Raw genomic sequence first — 8,250 nt, forward strand, 5'->3', positions numbered from 1 at the left:
GTGACCGCACTGGAATCCCGCCACAGACGCAAAAATGTCCGCATGCGGGGAATCCCAGAAACAGTGGGTGACGAAGTCCTGCTGCCCTTCGTCCAGAGATTGGTGGACTCGATGGGCCTAAAGAGCAAAGACACCAAAGGGATGGTGGTCTCAGCGTTCAGAGTCCGGAAGGCGGCAGCAGCACCACAGGAGGCACCAAGAGACATCATAGTCATCACCAGAGACATAGGGGTGAGAACCGCTATCCTCAACAAATCCAGAGAGATCAAGGTGTTCCGGCTCGAGGGCTGCAGTGTGACGGTTTATGGAGACCTTCCCTTCGCAGCGCTGGTAGCGAGAAGACAATTGGCACCAGTAGCCAAGAAATTGAGAGAGGCAGAGGTCCGGTACCGCTGGGGAGACGATGGAACGCTGAACATCCAAAAGGCACACGAAACACTTACCCTATCAGCTGGGGAAGATCCCACGGCGTTTTGGAAGTCTATGAACCTACCGGGTAAAGAACCAAGAAATACTGCGGCCTGACCCGGAGGGATCCAGGTTCCAGCAAAGACGCCGGAGAGCCTAAGGGCAGAGCGGCCCTAAAACAAGGACTGTCCTGCCACATGCCTAACCCCATACTAGGCTACATGACTCATAGACCACACGAGACTCACATAGAGAGAGAGCGACAGCCCCACATAAGGACGGACTAGAAGGTAACCCATGACACTCTGCCCCTCAGACACTTCACAAAACACCTAAGAGACGCAAAACCACATAGCCTTGAAGCCCGACACCATAAATACACATAGCCACACAAGACTACACAACACAGCCGAAACACAACAACTCACAGTAGACGAGAACACACACCAGACAATGACAAAACCCAACTGAAGACAACCTGTGTGACATGTTTGAATGAGCAACAGAACTCTGACTTATAGAAGAGGCAAAGGACTAATACATGCCTCCAAGACATACCCTGTATAAGTTGTATTCTATGTTGCAAAACACTCAATAAAATACAAATTAAAAAAAAAAAAAAAAAAAAAAACAATTAGTTAACCCTAGCTGGACCTGGCACCCAGACCACTTCATTAAGCTGAAGTGGTCTGGGTGCCTAGAGTGGTCCTTTAAGATGTTAAATTAAATCTGTTCCTTTACCCATTAGACATGCATACCTAATATGAATCGGACCAGCGAATATGTAGTATTCTACACTGTGAGAATGGTTTGTGGGCTCGTGTGATATTGGGGGTAATGTTACCCGAATGCAGACATGTGCGCTGGCACGAACTGGGCTTTTCATTTGGGCCTCGCAGATACGCGGTGTGTACCAAGCCTAATTTGTCAATATTAGTTTTTCGTTTTAGTTTGATTAAAACAGCAGCCGATATGTGAGCAGAGTAGTGGACAAACAGAGTAAATTGATTACTTAAAGGTAATTTCTCGTTTAAGAAAAGAAACGTACAGGTGGCTGAGCTGGCAGGGTGTGTGTAAATATATTTGTCATCTATTAATGTGTGTATTCATGTATAATGTTTAATAATTCACAGCAAACAATTGATTTCATACAGACCTTGGGATCTGTCAGTCAGTACGAATTCAAAGTCTGTATATTTAACAGTATGGGCTCTGTAGGGATTGTGGCTACAGTACGACCATATATTAGGGGTGTATGTTTTGAAAATAAGGCATGGATCCCCAGTATACAGCTCCCTGGAGTATGTTGGTGCTATATAACTAATATTACAATTATAGGGAAATACAACTTGCTGATTAGTATTTAATGAACGGAATACTTTTGTTGAAAGTGATTTTAGTTCTGTATTTATTGTGATGGCAAATATATAGATGCCAATTTAAGGGGAGGGTTTGCAAAGCCTGCAGACAAGAGATCGGCAGCTTTTGCAAGTGGTTTTATGATTTGCCCCGATAGGGAAAATGCACAATAAAATGATTTAAAATTTGAAAAAAAAAAAAAAAAAAAAAAAAATGATGATAAAAAGATCAGCCAGGATAAAACAGCAGCATATAAAGTAAATGAACTAACCCAAAGTAAAAGGTAGTAACAAAATACTTTAATATAAAACAGAGTAAAAATACACAACGCGTTTCGCCAAACAGTAGGCTTTTTCAAGTGCACTACTGACCACTGCCACACAAGGCCCTACGAAGACAATTACGATGTGGCTCGACAAGCTCTTTGAGGAGTTTTGGCTACGACTGGAGAGCAGATGGAGCAGGCCTACAGAGAAGCAATACAGCGACAGTAGATCGCAATACTCATTCCCTGCTCATGAAATGCTGATTCTCATCCTGCAAAAAGTCTCCACACAGTCAAGCCTGCAACAGGGGAATGAAGTGTTACAGCTCCCCAGAGCTGGCGGGAAACTAAGAGGGTCATCAACTGCTGCTGGTGGAGGCGTTGCAACATAAGAGACGTAATGTCGGGTCCCCTGCATCCGCGCTGCTCGCAGCGGCCTTGCTTACCCCGTCACCGTGAGCGGCGCCATTTGGTTCCTGTCCGCGTCGTGCGGCTATTCCCACCGCTGTGCTCCAGACTGACACAGTGGCGGATCCAGAGCCTGATCTCGGGAGGGGCACTTGTAGATTATTTTACAAAAAATAATCCTGGCACAATAACCACTACAGCTCAGTGTAGTAGTTATGGTGCCAGTAGTGCCAGGATCCCACCCCAGAGTAAGTAGTCATACCGTTTAAGAACAGTTTGACAACTTACCTGGGGTCTGCTGGGATGTAGGGCATAGGAGAAGTGGTGTGTGTTAGGGGTGAAGTGTGTGTGAAAGGTGCAGTGTGTGTGTGAGCGGTGAAGTGAGTGTGAGTGCGTAAGGGTGGCAGTGTGTGTGATAGGGGGCAGTGTGTGTATGGGGGCACTGTATGTCTGTGTGGGGCAGTGTGTGTATGGGGGGACACTGTATGTATGTGTGGGGCAGTGTGTGTATGGGGGGCACTGTGTGTATAGGGGGTGGTGTGTGTGAGTTTGGGGCAATGTGTGTATGGGGGGGCAGCAGTGTGTGTAGGGCACTGTGTGTGTGTATGGGTGTGCAGTGTGTGCGGGGCAGTATGTGTATTGAGCAGTGTTTGTGGGGCAGTGTGTGTATGGGGACAGTGTTTGTGGGACAGTGTTGTACGGGGACAGTGTTTGTGGGACAGTGTTGTATGGGGACAGTGTTTGTGGGGTAGTGTGTGTGGGGGCAGTGTTTGTGGGGCACTGTGTGTATGGGGGGGCAGTGTTTGTATGTGGGGCAGTGTGTGTATGAGGGCAGTGTTTGTATGTGGACAGTGTGTGTAGTGTTTGTATGTGGGGCAGTGTATGTGGGGCAGTGTGTGTATGGGGGCAGTGTTTGTGTGTATGGGGCAGTGTTTGTGTGTATGGGGGCAGTGTTTGTGTGTATTGGGGCAGTGTGTGTAGTGTGTGTATGGGGGCAGTGTTTGTATGTGGGGCAGTGTATGTGGGGCAGTGTGTATGGGGACAGTGTATGTGGGGCAGTGCGTGTATGGGGCAGTGTGTGTATGGGGGCAGTGTTTGTGTGTATTGGGGCAGTGTGTATGGGGACAGTGTGTGTATGGGGGCAGTGTGTGTATGGGGTCAGTGTTTGTGTGTATGGGGGCAGTGTGTGTATGGGGGCAGTGTGTGTATGGGGTCAGTGTGTGTATGGGGTCAGTGTGTGTAAGGGGGACGTGTGTGTAGTGTGTGTGTATGGGGTCAGTGTTTGTGTGTATGGGGGCAGTGTTTGTAAGGGGGAAGTGTGTGTAGGGCACTGTGTGTGTGTATGGGTGTGCAGTGTGTGCGGGGCAGTATGTGTATTGAGCAGTGTTTGTGGGGCAGTGTGTGTATGGGGACAGTGTTTGTGGGACAGTGTTGTACGGGGACAGTGTTTGTGGGACAGTGTTGTATGGGGACAGTGTTTGTGGGGTAGTGTGTGTGGGGGCAGTGTTTGTGGGGCACTGTGTGTATGGGGGGGCAGTGTTTGTATGTGGGGCAGTGTGTGTATGAGGGCAGTGTTTGTATGTGGACAGTGTGTGTAGTGTTTGTATGTGGGGCAGTGTATGTGGGGCAGTGTGTGTATGGGGGCAGTGTTTGTGTGTATGGGGCAGTGTTTGTGTGTATGGGGGCAGTGTTTGTGTGTATTGGGGCAGTGTGTGTAGTGTGTGTATGGGGGCAGTGTTTGTATGTGGGGCAGTGTATGTGGGGCAGTGTGTATGGGGACAGTGTATGTGGGGCAGTGCGTGTATGGGGCAGTGTGTGTATGGGGGCAGTGTTTGTGTGTATTGGGGCAGTGTGTATGGGGACAGTGTGTGTATGGGGGCAGTGTGTGTATGGGGTCAGTGTTTGTGTGTATGGGGGCAGTGTGTGTATGGGGGCAGTGTGTGTATGGGGTCAGTGTGTGTATGGGGTCAGTGTGTGTAAGGGGGACGTGTGTGTAGTGTGTGTGTATGGGGTCAGTGTTTGTGTGTATGGGGGCAGTGTTTGTAAGGGGGAAGTGTGTGTAGTGTGTGTATGGGGTCAGTGTGTGTATGTGGGGCAGTGTGTGTAGTGTGTGTATGGGGTCAGTGAGTGTATGGGGTCAGTGTGTGTATGGGGGCAGTGTGTGTATGGGGGCAGTGTGTGTAGTGTGTGTATGGGGGCAGTGTGTGTATGGGGGCAGTGTGTGTATGGGGGCAGTGTGTGTAGTGTGTGTATGGGGCAGTGCATGTGGGGCAGTGTGTATGGGGGGAGGGGAGGAGGGAAGGGAGGCTTTTTAATTAAAAAAAATGTATTTAATAAAAGGAGGAGGAGGAGGAGGGGGGACATTTCTGGATCCCTGGTGGTCCCAGTGGGGAATCCCTGGTGGTCCAGTGGTTCCAGTGAACTCTAGCCCGTGCTCCACGGCTAGAGTTCACTCTCGCGAGATTGCGCGGCAACGCTCCAAATCTCGCGAGAGGAAGACCCGGAGGAGCTGCAAGTTGAGCTCCCGGGTCCTCTCTCCTCTCCCTCCCTCCCCTGCCGGCTGTCAGCACAGTGCCTGCGGACCGGGGAGGGAGATCACTGATCACCCTCCCCGGTCCGCAGGCACATTGCAGGGCTGGCGCTTGGGCAATGCCAGCCCTGCACTAGCCGGCAGGGGGGAATCTCGGGGGGGGGGGCAATTGCCCCGTTGCCCCCCCCCTGGATCCGCCAATGGACTGACAGTGTTTCTGACGCTGCAAACTCCAGAGCAGCATCCTTATATGTGCGCCAGACCCGGTCATGTGACCCAGCACACAGTTTTGACCTCAGAGACCACAAGGGAGGGAAGAAACACCTCCCACGTGTTGTGGTTAACACTAATTGGAGTTTTTTGGGAGTAAGTGCAGAAAATATTTGCTTCTGTTGCATTAATGAAAGCAGCCCACTACTTAGCAGAATACAATAACACGTGGCACCACATCCAAAAAGAGTGATGCCATAACCTGGCGAAAAGAACATGAAATGTCTTAAGCTCAACTTTAAAAAAAATGCATACTAAATGTATGAACACTGTTACATACAGTTCAAATATCCAAGGCTTCGATTAATGTGGTAACATTATATTCAAACGGGCATAACTAGTGGTGGGTATCTTCATAATATAAAAAACAGGGACAGACTGACCACCTGGGCACATCAGTTATGGACCAAGCAGGGGCGTTTTAGCCGCAAGGCAAACAAGGCATTTGCCTTGGGCGGCATTTTCCAGGGGGCGGCAAAAAAGCGCCGCCCCCAAATGCCCAGGGCAAGTGCCTTGTTAGCCTTGCGGCTAACTGGGCTGCCGGTCGGGCTGATGGGCTGGTCGGGCTGATGGGCTGGGCGGGCGGGCGGGCTGCTGGGCGGGCGGCTGGCGAGGGAGCTCTTCCTCTGAGCGATCTGCTCAGCTCCCTCGTGCGTATATATATTATATTATTATATTATTAATTATATATATTATATATATTATTATATTATATTATATATATTAAATATATATAATATATAATATATAATAATATATAATATATATAATATATATAATATAATAATATATAATATAATAATATAATAATATATATAATATAATAATTAATAATATAATAATATAATATATATAATATATATAATATAATAAATATATATAATATAATTATATATATTATATATTATTATATTATATATTATTATATATTCAAATAGAAAGAGTGCACTCGAAGGTCTTCTTAAGGATATAAACAATTTATTTTGCCAAATTTCAAAAGACATACAAGTCGACGTTTCAGTCCTCGTGGGACTTTTTTCAAGACGATGGAAGGCGGAAAAACAGTGATTTAAATATGCATTGCAGGTGATTTGATTGGAGAGTAGGTTATATGAAAGAGAGGCTGTGCAAACGTGAAAGTGGTTATTCAACTTTGAAAATAGGGATTGACCCCTTGAGTGCCTAAATAAAAAAAGGCCTGACGGTGAGTGTGGTTACGGCCAAATATCTAATAATCTGCGCTCGCAGACATATATTAAAATTCAAGGATAAGAAATAAGAAACATCGAAGCCACCTTAGAATGACTAAGAGTTTGAGATTCTATTTGAATATTTTAACAAATTTGTTAAACTGAATTAAACAGTATTTTACATTTGCTACATTTTTAAACACTAACATAAGGTGGCTACGTATAGATTGGAATTCCCAGTGTCAAAAGATACATTGTAACAAAACTTCAAAGTGTATTTGAATACCCCGCCGGGGTACTATGTATGTATTATATTACAAATAAACGGCCATACAGTCTATAGGGTATAACAGGAGCAACCATCAGCTAACATATTCTAGCTAAATAAAAATAATAATAATATATGAATACTATATGAATAATATGTAGTGGAAAAAAGTCTCATGGGTTAATCACCAGTTATGATTTTTCTATGACCTTTAGTGCAGATATATCAATTACTATTATCTTCTTTATCTTTTCGGGATGAAGCAGCTGAGTGGGTTGATTTCATTAAGTCCCCCCGGGGACAAAGTTCCTAATGTAAAGATCCAGAAGGCTTCTCTTTGAAGAAGTAGGACATCTCAGCACCAAGGCAAGCACAAGACCGGTACATTGAGTGCGGGACATTTGCAGTTTGTATTGATTACGGAGAGCCCGTCAAGCCAGGGCTCAATCCACGCACCAGACCCAGGAGAGTCACATCGTTTTCAAGGATTTGATCTATGGAGGAATTCCTGACAAGAGCCGGAGCGTATGCAGACCACGCAGAGGTATTGCAATACACAGAAGCAGAAGCCGCAGCTATTTTGTGGCCGCAAACGGACTCGGACCTACCAGTATCTACCGAACCTCGGGACGTCATCAGAAATCTGCTTAAACTTAAACAAAGACAAATTGATCTCGAACTACATGCCACCTACTTATCCGACTATTACCGCATGAAAAAAATCCCTAGAGGTTTTCGGATTAACAACGTTCCAACTATTGGAAGGAACAACCCTGAAGTGTGTCGGAAGTGGATTGGTATACTAAACAAGTGTTCCCTGGACCTGATGCTGGTGGTGATCGAGGAGGTAGGTCGTGAATTAAAAATCACAAAATTTCAAATTTCAAATTATGAAGTATTGCATACAACTACAATTACAGCACCCAACTGTGATACATTAATTCAGAAACTAACAGAAGATCTGAAACAATATAAAAACGATTTGGTCAGGTTTAAAAGAGAAAAACTTACCAAAGTACAAGCTGATTACTCAGAGCACAGAGTATACAGGTGGCTATCAGGAGATAACACCAGACCCGCATATAGAACCTATAAGCCCAGAATTAGAAAACCAATTGCATCCACTGTTGACTTTACCTCGGGAGAGTCGGCTTCTGACTCTGATTATAAGGATTCGCAAAGAGAGGGGGCTTACTCTAATACCACAGCATCATACAATACGTCTTTTTTAGAACCGGGACTTGGCCTGGTGAGAGAAACCACAGGTGGGAACCACCAAGGCACAGAGCGCCCCCCAAACATCAAAACTACACCAGGAGGGGACAGAAAGGGAAAAGGCACTGGACACAGGGGACGACCGCCAAGGAGACGCTAGTTAACCCTATCATCAATCTATCCACTAGGAACCTTACCACTACAGAAATTATGCTTCTAAATAAAGGACTTTCATTTGTTCCGACTGCTAATATTAATAAATTCCAATGGGAAATTGAGCAATTTCAATTTAATAGAAAACTCCGTTTAGCAGATTTCTTCAAAAGTTCTAATCAAC

This window comes from Pelobates fuscus, chromosome 6 (assembly GCF_036172605.1).
Source record: "Pelobates fuscus isolate aPelFus1 chromosome 6, aPelFus1.pri, whole genome shotgun sequence".
Classification (NCBI taxonomy): Eukaryota; Metazoa; Chordata; class Amphibia; order Anura; family Pelobatidae; genus Pelobates; species Pelobates fuscus.